Source organism: Dipodomys merriami, unplaced genomic scaffold (genome assembly GCF_024711535.1).
Source record: "Dipodomys merriami isolate MVZ:Mamm:240054 unplaced genomic scaffold, mDipMer1.0.p SCAF_345, whole genome shotgun sequence".
Classification (NCBI taxonomy): Eukaryota; Metazoa; Chordata; class Mammalia; order Rodentia; family Heteromyidae; genus Dipodomys; species Dipodomys merriami.
The window spans coordinates 1-17873 of NW_027204993.1; the positions used below are offsets into that span (position 1 = coordinate 1).

Consider the following 17873-nt stretch of genomic DNA (forward strand, 5'->3'; position numbering starts at 1 on the left):
ACTGCTATGTATAGTCAATGCCATGTATAACATTTTACTGACCCAGACCATAGTTCATTACCTAACTGTAGGTAGCTAAGAAACATCCATTGGCTGAAACTATAATACTCTATGTGTTTATCTTGACACACTACCAAAAGTACTCAAATATATTTTGGAGGTAAAGAGAAGGAAAATCAGCTAACCATGGGCAAATAGTGGGGAATGTGTAAAATAAGCAAAGTCAGGCACTGATGTCTCATGCCTGTAGACTTAGCTACTCAGAAGGCTGAGATGTGAGCATCACATCTTGGGCATGGTTATCTGTGAGAGTCATCTCCATTTAAAATCCTAAAAGTGAAAGATGTGGAGCTGTGGCTCAAGTGGCCTAGCACTAGCTTAGAGCAAAAAGCTCTAGGGACAATGCCCAGGCCCTAAGCTCTCCAAACCAGTGCAAAAGAAAGAAAGATAAGCAAACACACTAGTGACATATATCTTCTATAACAGAGAGGAGAGTAATTCCTGTCCCTGCTTTCTTGGTTCCCAACTGTGGGCAGATACCTCAGGAAACAATAATCACAACAGCACTTTGAAAAGAATACAAAAGATAGAGGCAATGACATTTTCTCTTGCAACAAGTATGAAATAGGCTTCTACAGTTTCTTGAAATTCTGTAGAGCCCTTTTATTTTCTGTTCTGTTCTGTTCTGTTCTTTTGAATGGTCATTTCTTAGTGACAGCCTCTACTACAGACCAAAAGCAAGGATCTGCATGTGCACAAGTGAAGCAGAATTCATCTTGGGCAAATAAAATTCTCCCATAAGGGATCATTGATAATGTCTGGTAACACCTGTATTATGAAACATATCTGATATGAAATAATGACAAAGTGCTTAAATTGAAACAATGAACACATGCCTAAATTAAGAGAGAGACAGAGACAGAGAGGGAGGGAGGGAGGGTGTGGGGGAGCATGTGTGTGTCTTAGGGGTTGAAATCAGTATCTTTATACTGTCCTTTAGCTTTTTTGCTCGCACTCTGTTACATGAGCACAGTTCTTGTTCCAACTTTTAACTGATTAATTGGATATAAAATTCTTATGGCTAGTCTGGCTTCAAACCTCAATCTTCAGGTATCAGCCTCCTAATAAGATTTTAGTCATGAGTCACAAGATAAAATAATAATTTTCGAGCTGGAAAGGTAGCTCAGTGGTAGAGCACTTGCCTTGCATGCATGAGGCCCTGGGTTCGATTCCTCACCACCACAGAAGCAGAAAAAGCCAGAAGTGGCACTGTGGCTCAAGTGGTAGAGCCTTGAGCTGAAGAGCTGTGGGACAGCAGCCAGACCAAGAGTTCAGGCCCCACGACTGGCAAAAAAAAATAATTTTTATCCATGTCCTCAAAATGTAACTTATCTTTGATAACATATCAAAGATATCATTTATTGACTTAGGTTGTTTGTAATAACATCACTTCATTCTCTGCAATGACAGCTGGAATGGAGGAAATACAGGGATGCTGGAATAAAGTGAACAGCTTACAGACATGGAAAGGAGAAGCTACATGAAAGGAAAGCAGAGTCCTCTCTGACTAGCAGGCAGGAAATTATTCAACAATAGTTACAAGATAAAATAATGAAATTGAACAGTTTCTGGTGCAGTAGGAATGGGAGGTCAGGGTAGAGAAGACAGAGAGCATTCATGTGTACACCTAGAGCCCATCCTGAGAACAAAACAGTAAATGAAAAGAAAGTGACGTGTTACTTACAGCTTGAACTCTTCATGTGCAGAAGCATCATTGTTACTGGGATATGTTGCCAAAGCATAGAGTGGGAAAAAGCCAGCAATTATCACATCTCCATCCATGTGTGCTCGTTGCTTCATTGTAGAAAAGCAGCTAGTGGCAGCCAAGGACCTGACAATGAGGGGAATCTGGATAAGAAAGAGGGTGAAAATCAAACAGAACATACCTGACTGAAGCCTCTGCCAAGCTGAAGTTCTGGTTGGAACTGAAGCCCACAGTGTCAGGTATGTATACTCATATAGCTTTGTATGTGTGCATATGTGTCTTTTTATTGGCAGAGATATACACTGTAGTCCGTCTTTCTCTGAAACTTCTTGTGATTCACCAGGAAGAATGTGTAAAACTCTTCCCTTGGGATCTGCAAATGAGGCTGTGCATCCAGGAAAAAAACTATTAGCTGGAAAACATGTTTGCAGATTCTCCTTCTTTACCCCAGGTGCTATGATTTCCTCCAAGACCACAGATAGTGATGCCCCAGGGATAAATTTATCTTTGATATATTTGCTCCAGCATCTGTGTCAAGAAACTGTTAGTATGAAAGCCAATTGGGGTGATGCAACTGGATTGCATCAGAGTATGCAAGGAGAAGTGGCCAGAAAAAATCTATGCCAGTGATATATCAACCAAAGTTATTAGGGCATGATACCCAGAGGGTCAATTTACACGCTCAATGTTTCATAACAGCCACCAAATATTACTGATTGATTCAGCAGTTTTCATAAAGAATTCCCTGTGCAGAGTGCTCCACAAATGTACTCAGCTACCATTGCCTAACTAAGCTATGGTGCTAAAACCAGTAATTCTGCCTCAAAAAGTCAAATGCCAAAACTGAATTGCACATTTGCATTATGAAGTTTTGCTTTCCAGAGTGGCGCTGTAGCTCAAGTGGTAGAGCGCTTGCCTTGAGCTGAAGAGCTGAGGGACAAGCGCCCAGGCCCAGAGTTCAAGCCCCACGACTGACAAATAAAATAAATAAATAAATAAATAATAAAAAAATAAAACTTGAAGTTTTGCTTTCCAAAGAGTAATTTTTACTTAACTTGCTAACATTGATGAAACTATTATCATGATATACTTGTCTGAGCACATGCATAGATAAAATTCTTTATCACAATCCTTCATATTAAAACCAATGTTTGCTTTAAAAATATATTAGATCCAATTTTCCTGCAGAGACTTAAATGGCCCTGGGTAAGAGAGTTACTTCAGGGCAGTGAATATAATCTGTTCATGGCTGCAGTATTGGGTGTACATTTTGGTACACTTGCCTTTAATCATGGCCTGGGTATCAGAATATATGTATCATAATATAAATGAATGCCATAACAGTGTTTGAAATTAAAAGGGGAAAAGAAAAACTTTCTAGTGAGATTGATACTGGCCTATTATATGTGTATATTCCTTATGTTATATATGATTTTATCACTTAATTTTTAAATTCTTGGTAGCATATATTAGATGTACAGAGGTATTATTTAGATATGTACTTGTATGCACCCAATGTGCCTCAACCTCACAAGTTAATGGCAGTGGTTAATATCATAAATGTATTTATCACCTTTTGGGGAACCTACATAAAGATTTGCTTAATGGATCTATGAAAATAAATTCTCATGAATCATGTGTAAATATCATTTTCCCTTAATTCTTGGCAGAATTAGTTTTTAGTCTTCTTGATGATAGGCATTGCCACTGGAGTTAGAACATTCAGTGTTTTTTGGCTTTGCATTTCTTTACTCCAAGGACGTGGAGGATAGCTTTGTGTACTTTTGTTAGCCATTTATACTACTGATCTTGAGAATTTTCTTTAAATTCATTTTCAAATTTGTTACTTAGCTTGTTGATTCCTTAGGAGTTTGGTGTTCTGTGCTTGCAGTAGATTCTGGATATTCATCCCTTGCCATATGTTTAGTTTGCAAATTCTGTAGGCCATATATTCAGTCTACTGAATGTTTACATTGTTGTGCCAATGGTTTTTAGTTTGATATTATCCCATTTGTCAGTTCTTGCTCTTATTTGATGAGCTATGCGAAGTTTTAATCAGAAAGTTACTGCCTATATAAAATTTTTTATTGTTTTTGTTTTCTGTATTATAGTGCTTTAAGTTTTAGCTTCTAATATCTTAGAGCTTGAAAAGCAAGAATCACTGATCACTTACAATGTAGGTCTTTCTGTAATTTATGGGCATAGTGCCCAGGAGAAGATGGTTGCAAGTATGGTGATAGAGAAAGAAACTCTATGAGTGGAAAGGTTTAGCCAACATATGACCTGGCTGTGTGTGTACACATGTGGGGCCTTTGCTGTAGAGCAGTGGAGAGAGTGGACATCCTTGTCTCATTCCTGAGTTAAGAGGAAATGGCTTTAGTTTTTCACCATTAAGTACAATGCTGGATGTAGGTTTGTCATATACAGCCTTTATTGTATTGAGGAATGTTCCATGGATTACTAATGTTTCCAGAACTTTCACATAAAGGGGTGTTGGATCTTGTCAAATGCTTTTTCTGCATCTATTGAGATAACCATGTGGTTCTTATCCTTGCTTCTGTTGATGTGATGAATTATATTAATTGATTTGCATATATTGAATGAACTTTGCATCCCTGAAATGAATCCTGTTTGATCGTGGTGTATGATTTTTTGGATGAATTGTTGAAGTCGATTGGCCAAAATTTTGTTGAGAAGTTTTGCATCAATGTTTATCAAAGATATGGGTCCATAGTTTTCTTTCTTTGATGAGTCCCTGCCTGGTTTTGGGATGAGGGTTATGATGGCTTCATAGAATGAGTACAGTAGTGAACTTTCTCTTTCAATTTCATTGAAGAGTTGGAGAAGTATTTGTGTGAGCTCTGCTTTGAAGTCCTTGTAGAATTCCGCTGTAAAACTATCTGGTCCTGGGCTTTTCTTTGATAGGAGGTCATTTATTGCTGTTTCTATTTCAATACTTGATATGGACCTGTTAAGATGTTTTAACTCATCTTGTTTTACTTTTGGCATGTCAATATTTGCTAGGCAAAGGTCCATTTCTGCCAAGTTCTCAAACTTATTAGCATAAAGATTTTAGAAGTATTCCCTTATAATGTTCTGAATCTTGATTGTTTCTGTGGTGATGTTTCCATTCTCATCTCGGAGTTTATTTATTTGGGTGTGTTCTCTTCTTTTTCTGATAAGATTTGCTAAGGGTCTCTCAATTTTGTTAATTTTTTTGAAGAACCAACTCTTTGTTTTATTGATTCCTTCTATGGTTTTAGCTTTATTTTTCTACAAGTAGTTAACCAATTTTGCCACCACCATTTACTGAAGAGGCTGTCTTTCTTCCATTCTATTTTTTTTAGCTCCCTTATCAAAGATTAGATGGCTATAGGTCTGTAGGTTCATTTCTGGGTTTTCAATTCTATTCCATTGGTCCTGAGGTCTGTTCTTGTGCCAGTACAAAGCTATTTTTGATGACTATGGCTTTGTAGTAGAGTTTGAAGTTTGGTATTGATATTCCTCCAGCACCGTTCTTTCTGTTGAGGATAGTTTTTGCTATTTGGGGTCTTTTATTGCTCCATATGAATTTTAGATTGCCTCTTCTATTTCCTTGAAGAATGAGGTTGGAATATTGATAGATATCACATTGAATTTGTAGATAGCCTTGGGAAATATTGCCATTTTCACGATGTTCATCTTTCCAATCCAGGAGCATGGGAGTTTTTGCCACTTTCTAAGTTCTGTTTTGATTTCCTTTTTCAAGTTTTTAAAGTTTTCATCATATAGGTCCTTCACTTCTTTGGTTAATTCCTAGGTATGTTATTTTTTCTGGGGCTATTACGAATGGAGTTGTTTTCCTAATTTCAGCCACACTTTTCTCATTGTTGACATACAGAAAAGCCATTTATTTTTGAGGGTTAATTTTATACCCTGCTACTCTGCCAGAGTTTTGAATCAGCTTGAGTAATTTGGGAGTGGAATCTATGGGATTCTTTAAATACAAGATCATATCATCTGCAAAGAGGGAGAGTTTTACTTCTTCTTTCCCTATTTGGATCCCCTTTATCTTTGCATCTTGTCTTATTGCTGTAGCAAGGCATTCTAATACTAGATTGAAGAGAAGTGGAGAGAGTGGACATCCTAGTCTTGTTCCTGAGTTAAGAGGAAATGGCTTTAGTTTTTCACCATTAAGTATAATGCTGGCTGTACTTTTGGCATATACAGCCATTTTTGTACTGAGAAATGTTCCATGGATTACTAATGTTTCCAGAACCTTCATCATAAAGGGGTGTTCGATCTTGTCTGCGTATATATTTTTTTCTGCATCTATTGAGATAACCATGTGGTTCTTATCCTTGCTTCTGTTGATGTGATGAATTATATTAATTGAATTGCATTTATTGAACCAGCTTTCATTCCTGAAATGAATCCTGTTTGATCGTGGTGTATGATTTTTTTGGATGAATTGTTGAAGTCGATTGGCCAAAATTTTGTTGAGAAGTTTTGCATCAATGTTCATCAAAGAGATGGGTCTATAGTTCTCTTTCTTTGATGAGTCCTTGCCTGGTTTTGGGATGAGGGTGATGATAACTTCATAGAATGTGTTCGGTAGTGAACTTTCTCTTTCTATTTCATTGAAGAGTTGGAGGAGTATTGTATTGGTGTGAGCTCTGCTTTGAAGTCCTTGTAGAATTCTGCTGTAAAATCTGGTGTTGGACTTTTCTTAGTTGGGAGGTCTCTTATTGCTGATTCTATTTCAATGCTTGATATGGGCCTGTTAAGATAGTTCAACTCATCTTGTTTTTCTTTTGGCATGTCAATATTTGTTAGGAAAAGGTCCATTTCTGTCAAGTTCTCGAACTTATTAGCATAAAGTTTTGAAACATATTCCCTTATACTGTTCTGAATCTTGATTGTTTCTGTGGTGATGTTTCCATTCTCATCTCTGAGTTTATTTATTTGGGTGTGTTCTCTTCTTTTTCTGATAAGATTTGCTAAGTGTCTGTCAATTTTGTTAATTTTTTCGAAGAACCAACTCTTTGTTTTGTTGATTCTTTCCATTATTTTTTTTGGATTCTAATTCATTTTATCCTGATTTAATTATCATTATTTCTTTCCATCTACTCTATTGGGGTTTATCTTGCTGCTCTTTTTCAATGAGGTTCAGATGTCTCATTATATTGTTGGTTTCAGATCTCTCCAATTTGTTGATGTAGGAACTCAGAGCTATAAAGTTGCCTCTGAGTACTGCCTTTCCTGTGTCCCAGAGGAGTTGGTAGTTTGTATGCTCATTTTTGTTGAATATCATGAACATTTGAATTTCATTTCTAATCTCTTCCATGACCCACTCGTGATTCAGCAGTGTGTTGTTCAGCCTCCATATGTTACAAGACTTTCTTTGGTGGCTTTTTTTATTGAGGTCTAATTTTATTCCCTTGTGGTCTGAGAGAATGCAAGGTATAACTTCAATGTTTCTGAATTTGGACAAGTTTGCTTTGTGGCCTAAAATGTAGTCTATTTTAGAAATGTTCCATGTGTTGCTGAAAAATCGTGTATTCTGATGCTGCTGGCTGAAATATTCAGTAGATGTCTGTTAAATCTAGTTGATCTATGCAGTTGTTTATATCTGCGGTTTCTCTGTTGAGTTTTTGCTGAGTTGATCTATCTTGTGGGGAATGTGGTGTGTTAAAATCCCCAACAATTAATGTCTTTGGTTCTTTGTGAGATTTGAGGGAAAGTAGTGTTTCTCTTATAAATTTGGGTGCTTCGTTGTTTGGCGAATCGATTTTTAGAATTGTAATATTCTCCTGAAGGAGAGATCTATTAATTGGTATCTAGCGACCTTCTTTTGTGACGGTATTGTCATAATGGCAGTGTGATGTCACATTGGTCATGATGTCACAGAGGATTTCTGGTATCATATGTCATACCTGAAATATGGGTTTCACAAAGGGCTTAAGATATCACAATGGCAGCATGTCACAAAAGTTATGAGGACAAGATAGGTTATTGATGTCACAGTGGGTTAACGATAGCACAATGGCAATGTAATATCACAAAGGGATTGTGATGTCAAAATCATATGAGATCACAATTGGTTTCTAATATCAATCCCCATGCCACATTTGGAACAGAACGAAATCACAGAAAAGGCACTCACAAAAGCTTTATGATGTAACAATGACAAAGTTGTGTCATAATGCTTTGATGTCATAATAGTTTGGTTATGTCACAATGAGCTGATAATGTCAGAATGACAATGTGATGTCACACTGGTGATGAGGTCACAATGTGTTTGTGATGTTACAATGGCATATCTGATCTCAATTTTCATTATTTCACAAAGAGGAGTTTGGTACACAAGAGACTGATGTCACAAAGGCCTGTGTTTCTTCAAAGGTTCTAAGAGGTCATAAAAGGTTTGGGATGTCACAATTTGATCATGATATCACAAAAGCAATGTGATGTCACACTGGGTTTGAGATGTTACAGTGGATTAGTGATATCATAACAAGTTTGAAATATCAGAAGGACATGTCTTATTTCAATTGCTACTAGTTCACGAGGGTACCGTAATTTCCGGGGGGCCCCTATATTCTGCAGGAACTGATAATCATTGTGGCCCTGTCCTTGATACTCCAGAGAGGGTGTGGCATGCCCCTAAAGGGAGTGTTGCATGCTGTTGGAGGGGGTGGTGTTTCAAGCCCCACATGGTGAGATGTCAAGAAGTGATGGTTTAATTGGTAGTTTGGGAAGTGATCGTTGAAAACTCTTAGGCAGCACACCTGTTGGTGTGGGGAGGGAGGATTAAGCCTATGTATAGGTTGCCTGATCAGAGCAATGGTAGGGGAGAAGTAGAGGGGAAAGACCTGGAAGTAGTGAGATAGCAGGAGAGGAAAGACCTTGGAGGAGAGGAAGTTGAGGGAGAATAGGAGCAGAAGGATAGCAACTGGCCACTGGGCCAGGGAAGGGCAGGCCTGTAGAGAGTGGAGAGGCCTGAAGAGAAGAAGGAAGTGGTGGAAGGTAAAAAGGGAAAGACCTGGAGTGAAGGACAGGCCTATAGAGAAGAAGGGAGGAAGGGAAAAGGAAAAAGCCTTGCCCTTTGCAATTTGAAGTTTTGAGATCATAATTTTGGGTTTGATGATTTTCAGCCTAATTAACAAAGGGCTGGGCTATCCATTGGAGGGCTGAAATTTAGTGGTCAAGGCTACTCTTGGCTCTGGGTAGTTGCAGGCCCCTTTCTAATGTAAATAATATTTGTATTTCTTAAATATGCCTCCATGGATTGTCTTGTGCTTTAGAGGTCATAATTTTTGAAGGCTCTAGAGATAATACATCTGGATGGCATCGGGCCTTTGCCCCCAGGAAAACACCCTTGTAGGTGAGTGTCTCAGCCTTCAGGGGTGAGAGCCTCCCTCGAGTGTTTGTTTCCTGAGGACCAACATGGTCAAGAGTCATTTAGGAACTCCCTTGGAGTGAGTCTCTGCAAGCTTAGTCTATTTTGGTTACCTCCTCTGGAGGTCATCTGGGGCTTCCTTGGGAAGTCATCTGTGACCTTCTCAAGAGGTCATCTCTGTGGTCTCCTAGGGAGGCCATCTGGGACCTCCTCCAGGGGTTAACTGAGGCTTCCTTTGAAAGCTCTCTGGAACCTCTTCGTGAGGTCATCTGGGGCTACCATGAGAATCCACCTGGGAACTCTTAAGGAGGTCATCTGGGGCTTCCTTGAAAGCCATATGGAACCTCTTCTGGAGATTTATCTAGGGTTTAATTGACAAACCACCTCTCCTTGAGTGGTCATCTGGGACTTACTGTGGAGGTTATCTGGGGCCTCCTCAATAAGCCACCTGGTATCTTCTTGAGAGACCATCTGGGACCTCCTCCAAAGGTCATCTGGGGCTTCCTCAAGAAGACATCTGGGACCTCCTTAAGAAGTCATCTGGAGCTTCCTTGAGAAGCCATCTGGGATCACCTTAGAGGTCATCTGGGGCCTCCTTGAGAAGCCATCTCAGACTTCCTCCAGAGGCCATCTGGAGCTTATTGAGAAGCCATCTGGGACCTCCTCCTGAGGTTATTTTGGGGCTTCATTGAGAAGACATCCGGAGCTCCTCAAGAGGTCATCTAGGGCATCCTTGAGAGTTCAACTGGGACATTCTCCTTAGTCATTGGGACCTCCTTGAGAGGCCATCTGAGACCTCCTCTGTAGATCATATGAGGCTTCCTTGGGAAGCCATCTGGGACCGCCTTGAGAGGTCATCTCTGACCTCGAGAGGCCATCTGGGACCTCCTCCAGAGGTCATCTGGGGCTTCCTTGAGAGTCCATCTGGGATTTCCTCCAAAAGTCATCTGGCAATTTCTTGAAAAGCCATCTGGGACATCTTTGTGAGGTTATCTGAGACCTCCTCTGGATGCCATCTGGAACCTCCTCCAGAGATCATCTGGGGCTTCCTTCAGAAGCCATCTGGGACCTCTTTTGGAAGTCATCTGGAGCCTCCTTGACCGTCTATCTGGGACCTCCTCCAGAGGTCATCTGGGGATTCCTTGAGAAGCCATCTTGACATCCTTGTGAGGTTAGGTCAGACCTCCTCTGGGGGCCATCTGGGACCTCCTCTGGAGGTCATTTGGGGCCTCCTTGAGAGGCCTTCTGGGACCTCCACTAGAGTTCACCTGGGTCTTCCTTGAAAAGCCATCTGGGACATCTTTAAGAGATTATATGAGGCTTCCTTGTTTACCCATCTGGGATCTCTTTTGGAGATAATCTGAGGCTTCCTTGAGAAGCCATTGGTGACTTCTTTTGGAGGTCATCTGTGACTTCCTTGAGAAGCAATCTTGGAACTCCTGGAGAATTCATCTGAGACCTCTTCTGGTAATTATCTGGGACCTCTTTCAGTGGTCCTCTGGGGCTTCCTGAGAGGTCATCATGGACCACCTCTGGAGATCATCTGGGGCCTACTGGAGAGGCCTTTGGGACATCCACCAGATGCCATCTTGGGCCTCTATGAGAGGCCTTCTGGAACCTCCTAGAGAGGTCATGTGGGGCTTTCTTTAGAAGCCATCTGGGCACTCCTCGAGGGGCCATATAAGACCTCTGTTGGATTTCACCTCGGGCTTCCTCAATAGGCCATCTGGGACCTCTTCCAGAGGTCATCTGGGGCTTCTTTGAGAGGCCATCTAGGAACTCCTCAAGAGGTCATCTGGGGCTTTCTTTAAAAGCCATCTGGGTCTAACAACAGAGGTCATCTGGGGCTTTCTTGAGAAACCATCTGGGACTTCTTTGGAGGTCATCTGGGGCCCCCTTGAGAGGCCATCTGGGACCTCTCCTGACGTCATTTGGGGGGCCTCATTGATAAGCCATCTGAGACTTCTCAAGAGGTCATCTGGGACTTCCTCAAGAAGACACATTGTACCTCCTCTGAAGGTCATCTGGGACTACCTCAAGAGGTCATCAGGGGCCTCCTCAAGAGGCCATCTGGGACCTCCTAGGGAGGTCATCTAGGACATCCTCTGGAGGTCATCTGGTGCTTCCTTGAGAAGCCAACTAGGACCTCTTCTGGTGGCCATTTGGGGCTTTGTTCATAAATTCCTCTGGAACCTCCTCAACAGGCCATAAGTGACCTCCTCCTGAGATCATCTAGGACCTTTCTGAGAGGCCAGAGAGGACCTCCCCTGGGGGTCATCTAGGGCTTCCTTGAGAGGGTATCTGGGACCCACTCAAGAGATCATGTGGTTCTTCCCCAAGAGACCATCTGGATTCTCCTGAGAGGACAATTTTTAGAGATGTGGGACATGTGGGTTAAGTGTCTGTGGCTATTTGTCTCTGTGTGTTCATTGATAGTTCTGTGTTCCCTATACATCTCTGTTTACTCCTTTTTTCCAGAATGGGAGAACAATGTTCTAAATTTCTCCTAACTGAAAAATCTTCCCCCTTAGTGTTACAGAATCCCTCAGAGGAAGACCCACTGGTGGACTCTCCCTCCTATTCTCTGCCATCAGCACCTCTGATGTTAAGTCTCTTTGTTACCCAGTTGGTCCCAGATACTAGAAGAAAGCTTCAAAAGTTAGAAGGTTGTGAATGAAAGGTGTTATCTGAGTTGGTAAGGGTTGCCCAGCTGATGTTTGATAACAGAGATACCCTGGAAGAAAAGCAGCCAAAGACGGGGGTTTGAGTTTTGGTAGCAGCACCAGCACAAGGATCAGGAAGCTCTGGGCAAAGACAGTGTAATTCATTTGCAAATAGCAGTAGGGAGCCTCTAGGACTAGATCAGTGTGCTTATTGCAAGCAAAATGGACATTGGAAAAAAGAATGTACAAGGAGGAGAAAGATAGAAAATGACAGGTTAAGTAAGCCCATTACCCACCTGGAAACTGTGTTCATATCTCCTGAGAAAGATGGAAAGGAGCTTGAGGCTCTGAAATCCAACTGTGTTCAAGTTAAAATCATCCCTGTGAACTTAACAAGAAATGTGTTGGAGAAAAACTTCACACACTTCTGTCTGAAAACACAGGCTTAAAAAAGACTCTGAATCTCCAATAGGTCTCAGTCAAAACCCACCGAGGTTAAAAGCACACTGAACAGCATACTGGAGAAAGCAAAGAGAATTGTCAAACATGAAGAAAAGACTTGAAGACATAAATAAGAAACTTGTGAAAGTCAAAAATGACAACAAAATCTTCAAAATGAACCTGGAAAACACTCAGAATCAAATACCATCCAAGTACAGCAGCCTGGCCGAGCATAAGGCAAAGCTGGGGAGCACAGGTCAGAGGCTGAAGGAGGCACAGGATGCCAACACTACCGTCCTTGCTGACTACAAGCAAAGCCAGGAGTAGATCTTGATGTTGCACAGGAAATTCAAGGCTCAGAGAAAGGAGCTGGACATGATACAAGAATGTATTAGGCTGAAGTTTACAAACGGCGATTATAAATTTCAAAGAGTGTAAGCTGAAATTCAGAGCAACAAAGAAGTGATTGAGCACAACAAAGAAGGTGATTGAGACTCTGAAGCTCCCCAGTCAGTCCACACTCAGATAATCACAAAGAAGTGAAAGAACAGTTAGTAGAGCAGACAGAGAAGTGCGGTGTCATATAAGAGGAGGCCAAGAAAAGTGAACAGGAAAATATCAGGCTCAAGAAAGAGACTGTTAGTTTTCAGAAAGAGTGAAAAGACACACATGTTCTGACAGGGAATGCCTTGGAAAGGGAAAGAGCATTAGGTAGAATTACAGTTGAAAGATCTGTCACAAAAATACACTGAAGCGAAGAACAAGAAAGACAAGCTACTAGACAAAAAGGCCAAACAGACTGTTGAGATCCTCACCATAAATGTATTGCAGAAGTAGCGTGTCCCACTTGAACAACCAGGAGGTGTGAAAAAATCCCTCTCAATAGAACCATTGAGAAATTAAAGGAGGTGCTGAAGAGGAAGCAAAGGTGCTGTGAGAAGGAGCAGCAGTTGCACAGTCAAAGGAACTTTCCTGTGACCCTGGCAGAACACTTGCAGGTTAAGGAGGACTCTCAGAAGGAGATTGGGATCATGAAAACAAGCTTTCACGAGAGAAAAGGAGGAGGATTAAACAGAAGAAGTCTCTGAGCTCCAGACTGAGGTTCAGAGTTCTAAACAGGAGTTAAACAAAGTAGAGGCCCCTGAGGTTCAGGGAAACAACTGAGCTGATCAGGTAGATTGGGAGACCACTCTCCAACCAGTGAGGTCTCTAGAGCTACTAGTCATTAAGATTAAAGGAAGAAGCAAAAACAGTGGTAATAAGTGCACAAATGTGGAGACTGAACTTGTGAAATATGGTTACAGGCTCAAGCCTTTTGTATGTGTATATCTGGTTATTTGTCACCCTGGTAAATTGCCCCAGGCCACTGCCTAAAAGTGTCTTGAAACTGGTGGAGCCTCAGCCTGGCCAGACCATGTAACCTGTGTTTAAAGTTACCAACAGGTAAATGCTGAAAAGCTGGAACATGTGGAGAGGGCATATGTGAGGAACTTCAGCTGAGGTTTTGGGGAGCATGCTTCACAGAGATAAAGCCTGGAAAGTATGGGTGTTGGTATCTGTTAGTACTAGTCGACATTTTTCAGGCTGTTCATAGCAATTCTCAACAAAAACAAAAACTGCTGCCGGGCACCAGTGGCTCACGCCTGTAATTCTAGCTACTCAGGAGGCTGAGATCTGAGGATCATAGTTCAAAGCCAGCCCAGGCAGGAAAGTCCAAGAGACTCTTACCTCCAATAAACCACTAGAAAACTAGAAGTGGTGTTGTGGCTCAGGTGGTAGAGTGCTCACCTTGAGGTGAAGAGTGCAAGGAAAGTGCTGAAGCCCAGAGTTCAAGCCCCACTACTGACCAAAAAAAAAAAAAAACCCAACAAAAAACAAAAACCAAAACTGCTCAGGTAACAGCTAAAAAATGACTCCATGAAATAATTCCTCCATTTGGCTTACCCTTAGCAGTGGGGTCTGACATCCAACTGGCCTTCACAGACCAAGTTACTCAGTTATTAGCTAAGGCTCTCGGAGTAAATTGAAAGTTACTTTGTATTTATAGACCTCAGAGTTCAGGGCAGGTAGAAAGAATGAATAGGACATTAAAGGAAACTTTAACAATTACTGACAGGCCATGACTGGGTAAGCCTCCCCTTTGTTCTACTTTGAGCAAAATGTACCCCTTATATTAAAGGATTCACTCAGTTCGAAATAATTTATGGTAGACCATCCCCTTTGGTTCCTAAACCTGGGGAAGTTGTATTAACAGAAATGTCTAACCACAAATTTGTACAGTCCCTGCAGGCTTTGCAACATGTTCTTTTATGTGCTTATCCTTTGGTAACTGAGACCCACTGACCTCTTGTGGTAAAACTCCACCCACTCTTTCTTGCCTGGACAGCTGGTGTGGATAAAAAGGCATCGTGCACCTGACTTGGAACACAAGTTGCAAGGACTTTACTTGGTGGTGCTAACTACACCATCTGCTATTAAAGTTTCAGGAAAGCAGCATTGGATCCATCACTTTCAGGTGAAACAAGCAGTAGAACAGTATCTAGAGAAGGCTGCAAGATGGAATGCTCAGAATCATTCAGAGACACTATTGAGGATCAGACTTACCAAGTGTTAGTGTTAACTAGTGTGTTTCTATGTTTTCTGCCTTGTTATAATTTAAATTTGCATTTTAAGACTGTTCAATAGTGGGAGAGAAGGGAAAGTTTAGGATTTGGTCCAGAAGGAAACAAGGATTTGATTGGACATGAAATCCAGTGGAGATTGTAATAACCAGAGCAGCCCCAATAATCCACAGGGCCCAATCAGCATGGCCCATCCTGCTGGAGAGGAACAGGCACTCTGCCTAAGGGGGTGGGCATGCTGCTGGATGGGGTGGGGTGTCAAACCCCACATGGTGAGATGTCAAGAAGTTATTGGGCAGTGGGTAATTTGGGAAGTAACGGTTGAAAATAGGCAGGTGACCCATTGCAGTGGGGGAAGGGTACACACTATATATAGGCTGCCTGTCCAGAGCAAAGGAAGGGGAGGGAAAGGTATGAAAGACTTGGAAGGAAGGAGGTGGTGAGACCACAGGAGGGGAAATACCTGGGTGGAGAGGAAGTTGAGGGAGAGCAGGAGGAGAAGGATGGCATCTGGCAACCAGGGCAGAGCAGGGCAGGCCAGTGGAGAGTTCTGAACAGAAAAAGGAAGTGGTGGAAGGTAAAAAAGTTAAAGATGTGAAAGGAAAGACAGGTCTGTAGAGAAGGAGGGAGGAAGGGAAAAGAAAAAAGCCTTGTTGCTTGAAGTTTGGAGCTTTGGCGATCATAACTTTTGGGTTTAGTATTTTGCAGACCAATTAACAAAGCGCAGCTCTGCCCATTGGAGGTCTGAGGTTTGGCGGTTGAGCCCACTCTTGGCTCTGGGTATCCAGCCAATGACAAGGTAGTTGCAGAACCCTTTCTAGAGTAAATAAATGTTTATCTTCTTAAATGTGCTTTGATGGGAATTGTCACAATTTATAGGTTAAAATTATACAAGTTCACAGAAGGAGCTTGAAGTCCCAAAGACTAAGACATTTCTAAAATTTTATGAGGGCATAATAGTTTTGTGAAAACACCATTGGACAATGATATCATAATGCAAATGTGATGTCACATTATCATGTAAAAATAAGGTTTTGATGTCACAATTAGTTGGTGATGCAATACTGGTGACGAGGTCACAATAGGTTCATGTTGTCAGAAGGGATTGGTGATGCCCAAATGGCATGTCAGATCTTGTCATTAATTCCCAATGAGTATATGAGTTCATAAAGGGACTGTGATATCTCCAAAGGCATTTGTCACAAATGTGATGAAGTCCTAACAGGTTTGTGGTGTCAGAATGTGACAAAATGATCATGATGTCTGGCAGTGTGAAGTCACAGTGGTCATGGTGTCATACTGGATTTCTGATACCACATCATACCTGAAGTATTATATTGACAACCAATTATGAGCTCACAAAAGGCCTAAGATATCACAATGGCAGCATGCCACAGAATTTATGAGGAGAGAACAGGTTTGTGATGTCAGAGTGGGTTAGTGATATCACAGTGGCAATGTGATGTCACAAAGTGATCATCCTGTCCCAATGGTTATGAGGTCACAATAAGTTTCTGTTATCAACCCACCTGCCATATTTGAAAGAGAGTGAAATTGGGGCTGCAGGGCAGGGTGGGGTGGGGCCCAGGCATCTCCCCTCCTTGGGCTGGGCTGCGGAGCCGGTGGGGGGGGGGCATGCATCTCTGTTTCTATCTCTCAGTGTCCTGCAGGAGGGAGCAGGTAGAAACCATCTGGCATTCCAGAAGTTGCGGCCCCAGACTTACAGTCAGCATATGAAAGTTCACGTTCTGGGCTTCTGGATAGGTGCAAGTGGCCTGCGAGTGAGTGGCCAGCGCACTGGCCCATGGATGGGGCCATGGAGATGCTTCAGTGCGTCCTGAGCAGCCAGGAAGCCAAGGAGCTGTACCTGACCACGTGGGTCCTAGGCTCCACATCCCTGAGTGTCAGCACCAGATTGAAGTGTTTTGTGATATGCTTCATTGATGGCATTTTCTTTTCTATCCTTGGAACTGTTTTGCTGTGGATTCTCAACATAAAGTTTTTGCCATGTTTTACACCCTTGGAAATCTTTCTGCATTAGCCAGTACTTGCTTTCTGATGGGACCCGTAAAGTGGCTGAAAAGAATGAAACCACAAGGTTGTTTGCAACAGTTATAATGTTCTGTGCCTTGTCGTTACCCTGTGTGCCACTCTGTGGTGGCACAAGAAGGGACTGGCCTTATTATTCTGCATATTGCAGTTCTTGTCTATGACGTGATACAGTCTGTCCTACATCCTATATGCACGGGATGCCATTCTTAAGTGCTACTCTTCTCTCCTAAGCTGAGTGTGTGCTTTTACAGAATGGAAGCATTGGCATGCTGATAGATTGTGTTTGAGATAGTGCTCATGGACGTGCTCTGTCTGAAGTACCCAGTTCCTGACAGAGCTGTCAGTCACTCCAAAGCCAGCCACAGGAAGCTGAAGACCCTCTCCTGTGCAGGTGAACACACATAACTAAACTGTTCATGCCAGTGGCCTGCTTTCACTCTGTGTAATTAATCTGCTTACAAAGATAGGGAGACTCTAATTGCCAATTGTAAATAATTTTCCCAGTTTTTCAATCTTTCCAAAACACCTTTTAAGGTGTGAATATTAAAGTATAGTTTTGTGCTTCAGTGTACATTCAGCTTACATGGTTTTCTTAAAATGTCTGCATTTTAAGATCTTTTTTAACTTTAAAAATGTGAAACTTTATATCTTAAAGTTGCTTATTTCATGCAATAAAATAATATATATCTTTACAATTTCAAAATGAACTCACTCTTTGGAAAAAGAGTGAAATCATAAAATGGGCATTCACAATGTGTCTATGATGTCACAATAGCAATGGGATGTAAAAATGCTATGATGTCACTGTAGTTTTTTGATGTCACAATGAGTTGATGGTGTCATAATTACAATGTGATATAAAACTTGTGATGATGTCATAATTTTATGATGTTACAATGGCATGTCTTATTTCAATTTTCCTTAGTTCAAGATGAGGATATGGGTACATA

The 17873-nt window shown here is 41.5% G+C and overlaps 1 pseudogene; it reads left to right on the forward strand.

The window, feature by feature from the left end:
* Positions 1–16684: 16684 nt before the first annotated feature.
* Positions 16685–17158, forward strand: LOC138803635 (vesicle transport protein SFT2A pseudogene; annotated as a pseudogene).
* Positions 17159–17873: the final 715 nt, after the last annotated feature.